At 45.0% G+C, this 19,106-nt stretch overlaps 1 pseudogene; it reads right to left on the bottom strand.

The window, feature by feature from the left end:
• Positions 1 to 10,679, bottom strand: part of LOC121805528 — a 52,509-nt pseudogene extending 41,830 nt beyond the window's left edge.
• Positions 10,680 to 19,106: the final 8,427 nt, after the last annotated feature.

Genomic DNA, 19,106 nt, shown 5'->3' with positions numbered 1-19,106 from the left:
TTATCCATTCATGCATTAACTTCGTCTCAAGATATTCCTGGACCAGGGGGTTAATAACATCAATAGCATGCAAATTTTTAACATCTAAAGGTTTCTTCATTGCCTCATCTATCCTAAACGTATATTTTTCCCCATTATAGTCCAAACATATGGTTCCATCAAAAACGTCAATTATGGTCCTAGCGGTTCGGAGAAAAGGTCTCCCTAGAAGTACGCCGCTAGACTCAGCAGACTCATTGTCGCTCATTTTGATAACATGGAAATCGGCTGGATACAGAAAATCATGCACCTTGACTATAACATTTTCCAAAACTCCCTCTAAACAAATGCACGACCTATCCGCCAATTGAATCACCACTTTTGTACTCACCATCCCTACTCCTACCAACTTTTGTATATGGACAGCGGTAAAACAATTATCGATGCCCCTAGATCACACATGGCATGCTCAATTTTGACATCACCGATTGAAATGGGTAAGGTGAACATACCTGGGTCAGTGCCTTTCGATGGCATTCTTCGCTTCTGAATTACTGCTGATACATTTTCTCCAATTAGAATCTTCCCACTGGGTTTGGTCTTGCCCGCTATGAACTCTTTGATGAATTTGCTGAACACTGGCAATTTCAAAGCTTGCAAAAATGGTAGGTTGATCTCCAATTTTCCAAAGATGTCCATAAAATCCACATGCTCATCCTTTTTCTTCTTTGCCTCTCCTCGGTGCGGGAACGGTTTAACTTGTCTCCCTGGTCTTGCAGATCCTTCAGCTGGAAATCCGTCCATTTTTCCCTCTGCTAATTCCTTCTCTGCTTCCAGCTCTGGGGTCTAGGAAGAATGGTTCAGTTTCTCTAGGTAGCGGTTTCCCCAGATCACCTGCCTGAAGGTCATCTCTATTCCTCGAACCCTCTGCTTCCGAATTCTTGGACTCAGGAATTAGATCCTTCTTTTCATTGCCCTACACGGAAGGTGTTTTTTCCTCATTCCTCATCGCAGGACCTTCATAACCTCGCCCAGATCTTAAAGTGATTTGACTGATGTTAGCTCTGTCTGGCGGCCTTACTGAGGCAGGAACCTTCCCTTCGTTTCCTCGCATCTCGCTCAAGGATGTTGCGATCTGGGACATTTTTTTTGCTAACATATCCATTGTTGCGTTCTGCTCCAACTGCGCGTCCTGAAGCTTATGCACTACGTCATTGTTGGATTGCAAGTTGTTCTGTATTTGCTGTTGAGAACTGACTAAATCATGTACCATGTCATCTAGATTCCTTAGTGTTTTAGAACTCGACTGGCCTGAACTTGGTCCTGAACCCAGATGTGGTCCACTTCCCTGACTATGGGGAAAGTTTCCCTGACCCCCTGAATTGTTGTTGTACTGATTTCCTAGCCCTTGGTTCCCTTAGTAAGGTGGTTGGGAATTTTGATAGTTTCCAGTGTGGTTCCTCTGGTGTGGCGGCACATAAGAGTATCCCTGAGTCTGATTCCTATTCCCCCAATTAGAGTGGTCTCCCTGGTTCCGGTTGTTCCAGTTGCTCTGTCCCTCCTGATTTCTCCCAGATCAATTAGTCTGTCTTTCTGGTTGATGTGTCAACTGAATGTTCTGTTGTGGGGGTGGAGGGTTCGGATCATTGTCAGACCATCTAAAATTGGGATGGTTCCTCCAGGGAGCATCCCTCTGTCTCCCCGGATTCCAACTTCCATCTAGATTCCAACTTCCCATCGCATTAACTTGGGCTTGGTAATCTCCCTCTTGAGGGCCATAGTATTGCTGGCATGAAATTTCTCCTGGACTTGGAGGTTTTTCTTTCTCTTGTGAGACTGTTGAATTAGTCTTCTCGATTGCATTCAGGAGTGCCTTCTCAAGCCTATCTATTCTCGCCTCAACTCTTTTGTCATCTTGCTCTCTCAGCGCATTTGGTGACCCTCTCCTCATAGCATTCCTCGGGCTGTCGTATGCCTTTTTTGCTTCAATCAACTTTCCCAAGATCTCTCTGGCTTCACTCCCCTTTTTCTTTGTGAAATTTCCCCCACTCGAGGAATTCATTAAATCCTTCGACTCGGGGTTTGTCCCTTCATAGAACAGATAATAAATCTCTGCCTCGATCATTCTATGATTCGGGCAGGCATCCAACAATCCCTTAAACCGTGACCAATACTGACTCAGAGACTCGTCATACTCTTGCTTACACTCCACGATTTCCTTTTTGAGGGCGTTCGTCTTGTTCGACGGGAAAAAGTAATCCAGGAATTCCAACTTGAAATCTCTCCATGTACGAATGGAATCCGAAGGTAACCTTAGTAACCAGGTATTGGCCTCTCCTTTCAAGGCGAACAGAATCGCACGTAGGCGGTAATCCTCCTCTGTTGTGTCGTTGGGCCTTTTCTGAATACTGCACAACTTGCTGAACTCATTTAAGAACTAATACGGACACTCGTTCCTCCGTCCAGAGAATGTTGGTAAAATTCCTAACACATTTGTTTTGATATCTATGGCTCTCTGATGCGGGTTCATCACTATAGCCTGGGCTGGCTCACCGTCTAGATGGGCAGTGAGCGAACCAATCTCCGGATCTGGGTCGACTACTGAAGTAGGTAGCTGAGTCGGATCGTGTGTGTTTCGTGTGCTTACAGGGAACACTAATTCAAGTGCTCGGTCTAGACACGGCGCTTCTTAAATCCACTGGATCACTAGGTCCAGGAACCCAAGGAACACAGAGTGTTGTTGTTGTTGGACTCGCTCGACTTTCCTTCAAAAATTAATCCCTCAACCCAAATTACTATTAAATTAGTATAGGGAAGTGGGGTCGATCCCACGAAGATGGATTCGTGAGTAGTGTTTAGAGACTATGGAAACAAGCGGCTGCTGCCACGCAAAGGGTTGAGGTTTATAACAACTACCACTAGACCTAGGCACGGAATTTAAATGCTAGACCTAAGAAACAGAATACTTGTAAAATCAGACATCAACACCGAAAGAAACAATAACTCGCTAGACCGTGTAAATGATTAACTAAATATGACTAGGCAGGAAGAATTAAAAAGCGAGGACCAGGACATTCAAATAAGGTAAGTACGGTAAAAGCTGCAACTAACAAACTCATGCAATTTCCTATCCAACTTAGAAACGTAAATGAAGAAAACAGAGCATACTCCTAGATTCGAATAGAATATAGAAATCGGGACGCCGGAAACTCGCTACGAATCGGAAGTACATCAGATCTACATAAACTGAACGAAATGAAATGAAAACACGTAAGCTAGGCATAAAATTAAACCAACACGACTCAGATTCACGTCGAATGCTTAATCCACTCCGGATCCAAGACATCCGAACTCAACACCCAGCACAATCAACTCCATAGCTCCGATTCTCACAGATCTACTCAAATCAACTCCAGATCCCAACAATCACAGACAACCCTACGACATCAACAAGTTAAGAACCCGATTCATCCACAAACAAACTCCATTCGCCCAGATCCAACCACAAACCTGCGATAATCTAGAAAACAACCAACTCCAACAACCCAACTCAGAATTCAAGTAAACATAATCGACAAACAAAGATCAACACAGTCGGCATAAACTAAAACGAAACTTGCATAAACACAGAGAATATCCAGAAAACAAAGAGGTCCGAGCCTCGAACAGCGAAGCTCGGTGAATTCAGCAGAAACGTAAACTGAAAATAAATTGTTTCTTCACCCTCAAGTAGGACGGTGTTACCACCAGATCGAAAAGTGTGTAAGCTAGAAGTGAACCCCAAGTATGCCCTGAATTTCCCACAAAAGAACCCAAGTGTGTGAAGAAAAGTGAACTAAGCTACAAGCTGTTGGCGAGGTCTCCAACCGAGAAGATCCCTCCAGCGTGCATGCTTCTCTCTTTTATAGACTCGGACATAACCTTCTAGAGTCTTCGTAGAAATCTCTATTCTACCCTTCAACTCCGAGGCTTCCTCCGTCGAGCAATTTTCCGCATAATGTCCACTCTTTCGCCTTCTTCCTAGGTCCACGCAACTGTCTCCCTTCTTTGCTGGACCTGGCGAAAATCTTCACACACCTGGCTTAAAACGCGTGTTAGACCCAGAAATTTCACGAATTAAAGCCCTAGACCTATGCATGAAATTAGCCTTATCAAACTGCTCACACTTAAACCATGCTTGTCCTCAAGTATGAAAGACAAGAAAATGAAATAAGGCGAATTTCAATGCACGGTTCCCAAGAACGATCCTACAAACAAGATTTAACAAAAACAAAAACCTAGACCTAGAAAACTAACAGACTCAGAAAAGAAAAGAAAATAACACACAAAGAACACAAAACACAACACATAAACATGCACTAGCTTCAACTTTTAGGCAACTGTCCCCACAAGCTTAAGTCTTCTCCGACCGTCTACAGTCTCCAAATCCTCCTTCTTCCTTCGTCAACCCAAACGGTTCGTCAGTTTGTCAAGAAACCTATGGATTTCCTAGCGGTTAGGTTCGCTCGATCACTCATTCCTCACCAGGGATGTTAGGACCAAAAACGCTCCAAGGTTAAAGTTACACCACTGATGCGTTGGGTTATGAGAGTTTCCCCTTTTTATTATCTCCCCTCTTTTCTGGGTAAGGCAAATATTTCCTAGGTCAGGTAATTTTTACTTCCTGCCCTTAGATAATTAAGCTCTTTTTTCTCTTCTTTTATTTTCCCCCTGGACTTCGTCCAGCTTATACCTCCTTTTTTTTCCCCTGGACTTCGTCCAGCTTATACCACCTTTTCCTGGACTTCGTCCAGCTTATAGCACCTTTTCCTGGACTTCGTCCAACTTAAACCGAAAATAAATTGTTTCTTCACCCTCAAGTAGGACGGTGTTACCACCAGATCGAAAAGTGTGTAAGCTAGAAGTGAACCCCAAGTATGCCCTGAATTTCCCACGAAAGAACCTAAGTGTGTGAAGAAAAGTGAACTAAACTACAAGCTGTTGGCGAGGTCTCCAACCGAGAAGATCCCTCCAGCGTGCATGCTTCTCTCTTTTATAGACGCGGACATAACCTTCTAGAGTCTTCGTAGAAATCTCTATTCTACCCTTCAACTCCGAGGCTTCCTCCGTCGAGCAATTTTCCGCATAATGTCCACTCTTTCGCCTTCTTCCTAGGTCCACGCAACTGTCTCCCTTCTTTGCTGGACCTGGCGAAAATCTTCACACACCTGGCTTATAACGCGTGTTAGACCCAGAAATTTCACGAATTAAAGCCCTAGACCTATGCATGAAATTAGCCTTATCAAACTGCTCACACTTAAACCATGCTTGTCCTCAAGTATGAAAGACAAGAAAATGAAATAAGGCGAATTTCAATGCACGGTTCCCAAGAACGATCCTACAAACAAGATTTAACAAAAACAAAAACCTAGACCTAGAAAACTAACAGACTCAGAAAAGAAAAGAAAATAACACACAAAGAACACAAAACACAACACATAAACATGCACTAGCTTCAACTTTTAGGCAACTGTCCCCACAAGCTTAAGTCTTCTCCGACCGTCTACAGTCTCCAAATCCTCCTTCTTCCTTCGTCAACCCAAACGGTTCGTCAGTTTGTCAAGAAACCTATGGATTTCCTAGCGGTTAGGTTCGCTCGATCACTCATTCCTCACCAGGGATGTTAGGACCAAAAACGCTCCAAGGTTAAAGTTACACCACTGATGCGTTGGGTTATGAGAGTTTCCCCTTTTTATTATCTCCCCTCTTTTCTGGGTAAGGCAAATATTTCCTAGGTCAGGTAATTTTTACTTCCTGCCCTTAGATAATTAAGCTCCTTTTTCTCTTCTTTTATTTTCCCCCTGGACTTCGTCCAGCTTATACCTCCTTTTTTTTCCCCTGGACGCAGTCCAGCTTATACCACCTTTTCCTGGACTGCGTCCAGCTTATACCACCAGCTCTGGACTTTGTCCAGCTTATTCCTTCATAACCCATTTTTTTCTCCTTTATACTCTACTCCCTAAGCATCAAGTGGCTGCCCATTTTTTACAAGTTAGCTCAAAGTGTTTAGGCTTATAACTCACTTTATAGTAAGGCTGCACAGCTAGGTTATCTAAGGTATCCTCTATCGTCCTCACTTCATCCAAACCATTTTTCGTTTATTAAGGAAGAGGGCATCAAAGTTGACGTGTATCCTATCTTCAATCGCTCTCACTAAGGGAATATTTCTGCCTTATTGTATCCACTATCTCATGCAACACGTAACACACAGACAAGACCAAAAAAAAAACTATAAGACTTACAGTCACAGACTGCACCTATTCCCTCCCCCTCCCACTTCACTCAAGCTTGTCCCCAAGCCATCTAGTGAAGGGGGGTAAATAGGGAAGTACAAACATGTAAAACAGAAAACCAAACAAATAAACAACGTGCCAAAACAAACAAACTTCTCACACTTAGACCGTACACCGGGCTAAGTGGGAGAAAGCACAACAACCAAAACCAAACATGCAAAACAGCTCAACCCCTTCTCACACTTAGACCAGAAATTGGGCTAAGTGTGGAAAGTAGCAACACATATGTACAGAGCAAGCATGCTGGCACAGAACATTAAAACAAACAAAAAGCAGAAACAGAAAGCAATAAAAGACGAAAAGTAAAAGTTACTTGGGTATGGGGAAATTAATTCGGGGTCTGGCCCCCTCAGGAGCCAGACTTGGGCGGCACAGCCTGTTGGGTCACTTTAGCTTTCTTTCTTGCCGGTGATTCCGGCTTCTCTTTCCTCTCGTCAGTCTGTCCGGGTACGGTCTTCTTCAAGGTCATGGGTCTAGTAGAGGACGAAGTGATTAGAGGCTTGGTGACTTGTGGCTGCTTCCGGATAGATAGATCTACTGGACTTGGCGCCCTGGGTCCGCCACTAGGTCTAGGAAGTAATATTGGTGCGTCCGGGAATTTCTCGCGCAACCACTTCATCATTGCAATTATTAACGCGACACCCTCCATCATCTTCTCAGTGCATCGGGACGACATTGCCACCAGATCAGAAACGCGCCCCTTGAGGGCCACCATTTCCTCCCTAACCGTCTGAACCTCCGATCGCATTTCTACCATTCCCGTTCGTACTCCGGCAACTTCCTTCCTTACTCTCTCAGCTTCACCACTGTCTTTTCCTTTACCCTGCAGGGCCACAATCCCTTCCATCACTTTTTGAATCTCGGATCTCATCCAACTGACTTCCTTTCTCATTGCATCCACCTCCACAACTGGCTTCCTGGCATCACCTGCATCAGCAACGTCCTTCACACCCGCCACCTCTTGTTCCTGTTTGATCTGGGCTTCCGATTTAACAACTTCGTAAAAACAGACATCCCTCTTGTGCATGATTAGCAGCCCCTTATTGAAGAAGTACTCCATATTGAAAACCTCGGGGGTAGACACATCTTCACCTCCCGGCAAGCCTTGTGGATCTTCATAATCACATTGCGCTGCAGATAAGCTCCTAGAAGGTGGCATGTATATAGATGCCGGGAGGGATTGGCAGTTACTTGGTGGGAGGCTTGAGCTAACCAGTAGCCCAAATGAACACGTACACCCGTGGCCATGCACCAGGTAAAGTATAAGTCGGCGGTTGTCAAGGCGGTGTTGGCTGTGCCCATCAGGTTGTAGCTAATGAAGGTTTGGGCGAACCTCAGAACCCTGTCTTCGATGTGGTGAGCCTTCGAACAACTAGTTTTAAATTGACCCACCCCGGATGAGTCAAGAACTCCCATGCGCTCTGCGCTTTGAAACCTGGTCCACTCCCTGATACTCATCACATGCTCTTCATTGAAGAGCCTGAAGTTAATGGAATCGGCATCCAAGTCGGTGGTGGATTTAAACCGGAAAGTCGAGAAAAATTCCCGTGCCACGACTATCGGAACCTCAAGGGTGCTATGCTTTAGCAACCAGTCAAAGCCGATTGCCTCTATATACCCCCGAAACTCGTCATTGCTTGAGATCCCCTTAAGCTCTGCTGAATCGTACATCTTTCCCGATTTGGCATGTTTCCCCACGGTACTCTTCTCCGCATATATCGCTGTACGTTTTGGGTCATCAAACTTCCCCATCGCATTCAGCAGTTCCTTAGTTATCCAGATTTCTTTCGGCTCAAAATTGAGCTCCACTCCTTATTCTTCCTCGGAGTCACTGGACTCATTAGGGCTTTCCGACTCGGCATCTGATGATATTTTAGCAGGTGGAGAAGGAGAATGGTCGGCGGACTTCCCTCTTGCTTTCTTGGTCGAGGAAGGAGCGATCTGCTTCCCCTTCCTCTTCCTCTCGACCGCGCGTCTGCGCTTCTCCTCGTCAGGTCTGGGAGAATCTGCCTGCTCAGGTGCTGCGGCCCCTCGACCCAGCATGTCCTCCTCCGTCTGCTGGACGGTTTCGTCTATCTCATCAAGCAGACTCCGATGAGCCTGCCTCCTTGCTTCCCTTGCGTTTACCGGTGAATCGGTCCCATCGGGGACATCAGTCAGATCCACCATTAGAGTCATCCCGTCGTCGACGGGTTCCTGTGCCTCGCCAGACGCGAGGTCGTCTTCCTTCCCAATCAATGGGGTTGCCCCCTCGATGTAAATAGGGGTCTCTACCCCACCCGGACTTCCCGTAACAAATTAGGCTTCGGTGCCCTCAACCACTTCTGGGGTTTCCCCCGCCGATTGTCTTTCAGAAGTTAGGGCTGCGCTGCCCGTTGGAACATCGCAACCAACAACAGGGGTTTCCCCCTCGACCAACTCCTCCAAAACAGGGGTTTCCCCCTCTGTAAACTCCTTCACAACAAGGGTTTCCCCCTGTGTATGGCTATCAGTAACAGTAGAAAGACCCACCCCCACAGATTCAGGCAGGGTGTCTCTCTCAACAAAATCCACGGCGGCAAACACAGGATTTACCTCCTTAGTGACAGAACCTAACCTAGGCTCACTTACGGCCAACAACTCCAATCCCGCGGTCAGATCTGCTTCTTCTTCGCGAGATTCTGCGGTGGTTGGTTCTTGAACAGTAACGGCTTCTTCTGGTACAGCGGTGGTGGGTTCTGCGGCAGCCACCGGTTTGGGTGTTGAAACCCCTGAAATTCCCGGTTGTGATACGGCAGATGTAGAAACGGCTGGTGCAGATTTCCCCATTACCGCCGCGAACATGGCAAATGCCTCCATCGCCTTTTCTGGTCCCCCAAATTTTTGTAGTATATCCGCCATAAACGCCGCCGCACTTGAATCGGCGGATCCTGAAGTGTTTCTGATACTCGGCTTGTTATCCATGAAGAATTCTGTAGAAAATCTTGACAAAAACTAGGACAGAAATTTCTTCGATTAGGGTTAGAGAAAGAAAACCTAGAGAGAAGTTTGGGGAATTCTGGATGTAGAGAGAGAGTAAATAAGGGAAAATGAAAAAAGAACACGATTATTAACCGATAGGTATGGGAGAGGACGGTTTGCAGGCGGTTGCATGCATGACGCTAGCGACTGTACGCCTTCCCATAAAGGTGTCCTTTGAAATTCGAACCGGTGCCAACTCCCTCCCAAAACTTTCCTTCTCAACTCCTCGCCCTAGCAAATTCCTTCTGCAAAACCGTACTTAGGAAAAAACATTAAACAAAAACTTGAAACGCCAGACTCCTCGGTTTTAGGGTGTGACAGTATCAAAAACATTCCTAAAGAGTCTGGTATTTCGAAAATATTTTTGGAAGATTATTTTTTTTGTTTTGTTTGGGTTTTTCTAAATTTACGAAAAGCGATTAAATATTTACAAAATTTCTTACGAGTGTTCTCAAGATTCACCGGGTCAGGGTATAAAAACTTTTCAGTCACTCGACCCAGGAAATCTTTAAGAACACTTCCTTCCTAGACCCGTTTGCGGATATCAAGAAGCGCGTGTAGCGGCACTTCGTCCACTACACACATCTCCGAGGCATCCCTAAACACCTTCAGACGATGACCATTGACAAGGAAAGGAGTAGAGTTTGAAGAACTTCCCTGGATTTCTACTGCTCCATTTGCACGCAGACTCACAACAGTGTATGGCCAAATCCATTTGGACTTTAACTTGCCGGGCATTAACTTGAGCCGGGACTGGAACAGGAGAACCTTCTGCCTAACTTGCAGTTCCTTGGTCCGGAGATTTTTATCATGCCACAATTTGGTCTTTTCCTTGTACCACATTGCTGACTCGTAAGATTAAAGTCGCAATTCTTCCAACTCTTGGAGTTGCAGTTTCCTCTCTCCCTCACAAGCTCGAGGACTCATATTAATCTCCTTGACCGCCCAGTACGCCCTGTGCTCAATTTCCACCGGTAGGTGACACAACTTGCCAAATACTAACCTGTAAGGAGACATTCCAATGGGCGTTTTATATGCCGTTCTATATGCCCATAATGCATCATCAATTCTCTTGCTCCAGTCTTTCCTCGACGGATTCACCATTTTTTCCAGGATCGCTTTGATTTCTCTATTTGATATTTCCGCTTGGCCGTTGGACTGAGGATGATATGGTGTGGAGAGGCGATGGTGAACTCCGTACTTTCTCATTAGAGCTTCAATAGTCCGGTTGCGGAAATGCGTCCCATTGTCAGATATTATAGCTCTGGGTACTCCGTACCTGTTGAAAATGTTAGCTCCAAGGAACTTCGCTACCTCTTTAGCTTCACACGATGCGGTTGCTTTTGCCTCTATCCACTTCGAAACATAATCTACTGCCACAAGTATGTAGGTGTTTCCGTATGAAGACGGAAATGGACCCATGAAGTCCATCCCCCAGACATCGAAGATCACACATACAATTATTGGAACTTGTGGCATTTCGTCCCTCCTGGAGATTCCCCCGGTCTGTTGACACCTCACACAGTTATGACAGAATTCAAAAGCATCCTTATTCAACGTGGGCCAGTAAAACCCACTGTCCAACACCTTCCTTGCGGTCTTCCTAGGTCCAAAGTGACCTCCACACACTAGGGCATGGCAATGGTTCAGCACATCCCTCTGTTCCCACTCTGGGATACACCTCCGGATAACTTGGTCGGCTCCCATTCGCCACAAATACGGGTCATCCCAGAAATAGTACTTGGCCTCACTCTTCAATTTCATCTTCTGGGCCCGGGAGATTTCTTGGGAACTGGGTACCTCTCCAGTGACTAAGTAATTTGCCAGGTCAGCGAACCATGGCTCAGTGTTTGTCTGACATTTCCCTTTCTCGGCATCCCCTGGACCTATTAATGCCATGAGCTTTTCCCAATTGATGGGTCTAGGGAGTTCTTCCAGATAATACAAATGCTCCTCGGGGAATGCATCTGGAATTGCTTCCTCGGTCTCTCCTTGAAAGATACGACTTAGGTGGTCAGCCACCTTGTTCTCAGTTCCTTTCTTATCCTTAACTTCCCAATCAAATTCTTGTAAAAGTAATACCCAACAGATTAATCTTGGTTTAGACTCCTTCTTTGCCAGCAAGTACTTAATAGCTGCATGGTCCGTGAAAACGATCACCTTCGACCCCAGCAAATACGGGCGAAACTTCTCAAATGAGTATACCACCGCCAGCATTTCTTTTTCGGTGGTGTCATAATTCTTCTGAGCTTGATTCAGTGTTTTGGATGCATAAAAGATCACATAGCTTTTTCCATCAATTCTTTGATCTAGCACTGCTCCCATGGCATAGTCGTTTGCGTCACACATAATTTCAAAGGGTAGATTCCAGTTGGGCGCTCTAATAATGGGGGCAGATACTAGTCTATCTTTCAACAACTGAAAAGCCCTTTTGCACTCCTCATCGAACTCAAACTCCACATCGTTATGCAATAAGTGAGTGAGTGGTTGAGCAATCTTTGTGAAATCCTTTATAAACCTCCTATAAAATCCTACATGCCCTAGGAATCCTCTCACCTCTTTCTGATTCGTCGGGTAAGGCAGTTTCGAGATGACATCGATTTTTGCTTGATCTACCTGTATGCCTCTTTCCGATACCACATGCCCTAGGACAATTCCTTCAGGGACCATAAAGTGGCATTTCTCGAAATTCAAAACCAAATGCTTTTCCTGGCACCTCCTCAGCACTATATCCAAACTCGCCAAACACGAGTCAAATGAATTCCCGTACACAGTGAAGTCGTCCATAAAAATCTCGATGCAATCCTTTAGGAGATCCGAGAAAATACTCATCATACACCGCTGGAAAGTCCCTGGCGCATTGCAGAGACCAAACGGCATCCTCCTATAAGTGTACGTTCCAAAGGGACACGTGAAAGTTGTCTTCTCTTGATCCTCGGGATCCACATAGATTTGAAAATATCCACTATATCCGTCCAGGAAACAGAAATATTGCTTACCTGCCAGCCTCTCCAACATCTGATCAAAGAAAGGTAGCGGGAAGTGATCCTTCTTAGTAGCCTCGTTCAGCTTCCGGTAGTCAATACACATCCTCCACCCAGTAACAAGTCGAGTGGGGACCAACTCATTTTTATCGTTCTTAACTACCTGTATTCCTGACTTCTTTGGTACCATATGTACGGGACTAACCCATTCACTGTCTGGTATGGAATATATGATTCCTAGGGATAGCAGCTTCAATACTTCCTTCAGCACTTCTTCCCTCATGTTCGGATTCAACTTGCGGTGCGGATCCCTACAGGCCTTTGCTCCTTCTTCTAAACGAATGTGATGCATACACATATCTGGACTGATTCCAACCAAGTCAGAGAGCGTCCACCCAATGGCTTTCTTGTTTCTCCTAATTAAATTCAGCAGTTCCTCTTCTTGTCCCTCGGTCAAGCTGCTGTTAATAATCACCGAGAAGTTTTCGTTCTCCTCCAGATAAGCATACTTGAGCCCCGGTGGAAGTGTTTTCAATTCTTTCTTGGGGATATCTTGTTCCTGGGGCAAGGGATGTTTTTCTGTTGTCATTCCTTTCTTAGACTCAGCAGAACTGTTCATGCTCGCCACATAAGGTGTCTTCCTTGACCTAACTAGCTCCGGACTTGTACAGAATTCCAGAATTGCTTCCGCTAGTTCCTCATCTGATAACTCATTTGTGTTCATTGTTTGACACCAACTGGCTACTTCTCTATCAATGGCATGACCCATCTCAGAATTCTCGATCTGTTCCTGCATTAACTCTGTCTCAAGATATTCCTGGACCAAGGGGTTAATAACATCTATAGCATACAAATTTTCAACGTCAAGAGGTCTTTTCATTGCCTCATCTATGCTGAATGTATATTTCTCCCCATTGTAATCAAGGCAAATAGTACCGTCAAAAACATCAATGATAGTTTTAGCAGTCCGTAGAAAAGGTCTCCCTAGAAGTACTCCGCCAGACTCTGCAGACTCATTATCATTCATCCTTATCACATGGAAATCAGCTGGGTACAAGAAATCATGTACCTTTACTATCACATTCTCAAGCACACCTTCAGGACAAATGCATGACCTGTCTGCCAATTGGATCACAACTTTCGTGTCCACCATGCCTACCCCTACTAACCTCTTGTATACAGATAGCGGTAACACATTTATCGACGCACCTAAATCACACATAGCATGCTCGATTTTCACGTCACCAATAGAGATGGGTAAGGTAAACATACCTGGATCATTGCATTTTGAAGGCATCCTCCACTTTTGAATCACTGCCGAGACATTCTCGCCTATCAAAATTTTCCCACTGGGTCTAGCCTTTCCAGCTATAAATTCCTTGATGAACTTGCTAAACACCGGCAATTTCAAGGCCTGCAGGAATGGTAGATTAATGTCTAGTTTCCCAAAAATGTCCATGAAATCCATCGGCTCTTCTTTCTTCCTCTTGGCTTCCCCCCGGCTCGGGAAAGGCTTCAATCGTTTTCCTGCTCCTGCAGAACTGTCAGCTGAGAATTCTCCAGTCTCCTCCCTTTCTGCCTCGTTCTCAAATACTGGCTCTGGATCGAGGAAGAATGGCTCAGTTGACTTAGGCAAGGGTTTCTCCAAATCTCCTATCTTAAGGTCATCCTTGACCAAAGAACTTTCTCCTTCCAAGTCCCCAGACCTAGGAATAGTATCTTCTTCCTTACCTTCCTTGGGGCTTATCGCTTCCTTCACTCTCACCACTGGCCCATTATATGCCTTCCCGGATCTCAAGGTAACCTGACTTATATTCGCCCTATCTGGTGGCCTTACTGAGGCGGGAATCTTTCCCTCGTTTCCTCTCATATCACTCAAAGCAGTGGCTATCTGGGACAATTGTTTAGCCAGCATATCCATGGCTGCCTTTTGCTCCTGTTGAGCATCTTGAAGCTTATGCACTACGTCATTGTTCGATTGCAGGTTGCTTTGCATATGTTGCTGAGAACTGACGAGGTCGTGCACCATATCATCGATACTCTTTGGTGACTTTTGTGGTTGACTGGGCCATGGCCCTATACCCAGCGTCGATCCACTCGCTTGATTCTGACGAGCGTTCCCTTGACCGCCTGAAGAGTTGTTGTATTGATTTCCTTGGCCCTGGTAATTATTCTGAAAATTCCTTTGGTGCGGTGGCACATAAGAGTTCCCTTGATTATTCTGATTTCTGTTCCCCCAGCTTGAGTGGTCTCCTTGGTTCCGATTGATCCAGCTGCCCTGCCCCTCTTGATTCCTTCCTGACCAGTTACCTTGCCTTTCGGGCTGAGGTGCAAACTGCTGACTTTGTTGTGGTGCTGGCTGATTCTGCTCATTGTCAGTCCATCTGAAATTCGGATGATTCCGCCAAGGTGAATCTCTCTGTCTTCTTGGATTCCAGCTCCCATCGGGATTCCAACTACCCATTGCATTGACCTGGGCCTGATAATCTCCTTCCTGGGTCCCGTAATATTGCTGAATTTGACTATCTCCTGGACCCTGAGATTTCTCCTTCCCTTGTGAAGTCAGTGGATTCGTTTTCTCAATCGCGTTCAAAAGAGCCTTCTCGAGCCTATCAATCCTTGCCTCCACTTTATCATCTTCTTGCTCTCTTGCGGCATGCACCGACCCTCTTCTCACAGCATTCCTAGGGTTATCGTACGCCTTCTTAGCGTCGATCAATTTTCCCAGAATTTCCCTTGTTTCACTTCCCCTCTTTCTTGTGAAATTCCCCCCACTCGAGGAATTCATTAAATCCTTTGACTCAGGAGTCGCTCCTTCGTAAAACAGAGAGTAGGTCTCTGCCTCTATCATTTGGTGGTTTGGGCATTCATCCAACAACCCCTTATATCTCGACCAATACTGACTCAAGGATTCGTCGTAATCCTGCTTACACTCTAATATTTCTTTCTTCAGTGCATTCGTCTTGTTGGATGGGAAGAAATAATCTAGGAATTCCAATTTGAAATCTCTCCATGTGCGAATAGAATCCGGGGGTAACCTTAATAACCACGTGTTAGCTTCCCCCTTCAAGGTAAACGGAATCGCACGTAGGCGATAATCCTCCTCTGTTGCATCATTCGGCCTCTTCTGAATACCACACAACTTGCTGAATTCATTTAAGAACTCATACGGACACTCATTTCTACGCCCAGAGAACGTCGGCAAGATGCCGAGCACGTTTGTCTTGATCTCAATAGTCCTCTGGCGTGGATTCATGACTATAGCTTGAGCTGGTTCTCCATCTAAATGGGCAGTGAGAGAACCGATCTCTGGATCTGGATCTACTACTTGCGCCATGACTATTTCCTCTGTTTCCCCTGTTTCTAACTCTGTTTCTGATTCGGGTGGGGATTCTGGATCTTCGCGTCCTGACGACGTCCAAGATTCGTCGCTAGTTAATTCACTCGGGAACGGATCTTCTGTGGTGAACCCTGATCTGGTGGTCACAGTAGAGGCTGTACCCTTAACCTGCCAAGTAAACTGGCCGTACTTCTTCCCAGACGAGTTGCTCCAGTAGTTAGATCCTGAGCCTCTGCTCATAAACTACAAACAAAAGAGAAAGAAAACAAATCAAAACTATTTACACCACAGACTCTGAACACTAACACTAAGCACGCCATCCATCCCCGGCAACCGCGCCATTTGAAGTAGGTAGCTGAGTCGGATCGTGTGTGTTTCGTATGCTTACAGGGAACACTAATTCAAGTGCTCGGTCAAGACACCGCGCTTTTTAAATCCACTGGATCACTAGGTCCAGGAACCCAAAGAACACAGAGTGTTGTTGTCGTTGGACTCGCTCGACTTTCCTTCAAAAATTAATCCCTCAACCCAAATTACTATTAAATTAGTATAGGGAAGTGGGGTCGATCCCACGAAGATGGATTCGTGAGTAGTGTTTAGAGACTCTGGAAACAAGCGGCTGCTGCCACGCAAAGGGTTGGGGTTTATAACAACTACCACTAGACCTAGGCACGGAATTTAAATGCTAGACCTAAGAAACAGAATACTTGTAAAATCAGACATCAACACCGAAAGAAACAATAACTCGCTAGACCGTGTAAATGATTAACTAAATATGACTAGGCAGGAAGAATTAAAAAGTGGGGACCAGGACATTCAAATAAAGTAAGTACGGTAAAAGCTGCAACTAACAAACTCATGCAATTTCCTATCCAACTCAGAAACGTAAATGAAGAAAACAGAGCATACTCCTAGATTCGAACAGAATATAGAAATCGGGACGCCGGAAACTCGCTACGAATTGGAAGTACATCAGATCTACATAAACTGAACGAAATGAAACGAAAACACGTAAGCTAGGCATAAAATTAAACCAACACGACTCAGATTCACGTCGAATGCTTAATCCACTCCGGATCCAAGACATCCGAACTCAACACCCAGCACAATCAACTCCATAGCTCCGATTCTCACAGATCTACTCAAATCAACTCCAGATCCCAACAATCACAGACAATCCTACGACATCAACAAGTTAAGAACCCGATTCATCCACAAACAAACTCCATTCTCCCAGATCCAACCACAAACCTGCGATAATCTAGAAAATAACCAACTCCAACAACCCAACTCAGAATTCAAGTAAACATAATCGACAAACAAAGATCAACACAGTCGGCATAAACTAAAACGAAACTTGCATAAACACAGAGAATATCCAGAAAACAAAGAGGTCCGAGCCTCTAACAGCGAAGCTCGGCGAATTCAGCAGAAACGTAAACCGAAAATAAATTGTTTCTTCGCCCTCAAGTAGGACGGTGTTACCACCAGATCGAAAAGTGTGTAAGCTAGAAGTGAACCCCAAGTATGCCCTGAATTTCCCACGAAAGAACCCAAGTGTGTGAAGAAAAGTGAACTAAGCTACAAGCTGTTGGCGAGGTCTCCAACCGAGAAGATCCCTCCAGCGTGCATGCTTCTCTCTTTTATAGACGCGGACATAACCTTCTAGAGTCTTCGTAGAAATCTCTATTCTACCCTTCAACTCCGAGGCTTCCTCCGTCGAGCAATTTTCCGCATAATGTCCACTCTTTCGCCTTCTTCCTAGGTCCACGCAACTGTCTCCCTTCTTTGCTGGACCTGGCGAAAATCTTCACACACCTGGCTTAAAACGCGTGTTAGACCCAGAAATTTCACGAATTAAAGCCCTAGACCTATGCATGAAATTAGCCTTATCAACTACGTGTGCCATGTCCCCGATTTCTGCCTCCTCTGTACTTGTTTCTGAAGACGACTTAAGATCCTCCCTTCCTTACGAACTCCAACTTTCGTCGCTTCCTGATCCAAACGGAAATGGATCTCCCGTAGATAACCCTGATCTGGTGGTGACCGTAGATGCTGTGTCCTTGACTTGCCAAATAAACTGATCGTTCCTCCACTCAGACGAGTTACCCCAGTATCCAAACCGTGAGCTGCTGCTCATAAACTGAATGCTGAAAAGAAAGAAAAGAATAAATCAAAACTATGTACGTCAAAATCTCTAAACACAATCACAAATTACACCTTCCATCCCCGGCAACGGCGCCATTTTGAAGGTAGCTTAAGAGTGTGCTGCGTTCTACTGTTCTAGGTCGAGCCACTAAGTCCAATGAATCCACTAGATCACTCGGTCTAGGAACTCAAGGGAATATATAAGACTCGGTCGTTGGACACACAACTCTCGAGTTTCAAAGATCCCTCAACCCGTTATACTATAGACTAGTATAGAGAAGCAAGAGGTCGATCCCATGAAGATGGATGCGTAAGAAAGCATTTAGAAGATTCTAATTAGAAAGTGGCTGCTGCCACGCAAATTTTGGTTTAGGTGTAACTGCTACTAGACCTAGGAACGAAGTAAACACCGGACCTAGGAAACTGAAAACATCATGCCGACATTAAACTTTCTCATAACTGCGAGACATTAAACTAACTTCTTAGACTGAGCAGTCAACTTCCTAATTTGACTAGACAGAAAGCAGGAAAACGTTGGAGACTATTTTCCGCAAACAGAAAGTACGGTATTAAAGCTGCAAATAATAACTAAAAGATTAACCAACACTGTCGCACATCTCATTACCTGTATCAAATGCGAACATGAAGAAAACAGAGCACAAACACAGATTCAAACAGAATATAAAAGTGTGGACGTCGGAAACTTGCAATTAGCCGGAAATAAAACAGATCTACATACGCTAGACGGAATGAAATGAAAACACGAAAATCCGGCATCAACTCCGATCACCCTGTTTCAGATCCAAACGTCAGATGCTTAATCCACTCCGAATCCAAGCATTCCGAACCCATCAATCAACAAATTCAACTCCATAACTTCTGATTCAACCGATCTATCCCGATCAACACAAGCCTTCAACAATTCTGCGCAAACTCAGTAGAATAGCGCAAAAATCAAAGTACCTCGACAAACTTAAAACCAATTGCATCCATGCTCGAAATTAACAGTAACTCAAATACGGAAACAGAAACTTCAATAACCAACAGAAATTCAACGGAAAACAAAGCCGAGCTTCGAACAGCGAAGCTCGGTGAAATTCACGACGGAAATTAAAATGAAAGCAATTAAATTATTTATTCGCCCTCTGTGAGGACGGTGTTGCCCAACTACGAAGTAGCAAAAAATAACCCGAAAACTACCCTACGATCTCCCGAACATTTCCCCCAAGTGTGTAAAAGTGAGTAAGCTACGAGCCACAGTCTGGTCACAAGTCCTCTACTCTCCGATCTCCTTTCTTTTTGCATGCTCTCCTCCTTATATAG

The sequence above is a fragment of the Salvia splendens genome, chromosome 1 (assembly GCF_004379255.2).
Source record: "Salvia splendens isolate huo1 chromosome 1, SspV2, whole genome shotgun sequence".
NCBI lineage: Eukaryota > Viridiplantae > Streptophyta > Magnoliopsida > Lamiales > Lamiaceae > Salvia > Salvia splendens.
Note: the sequence above shows the minus strand (reverse complement) of the source record. Positions and strands in the feature narration are given on the sequence as shown.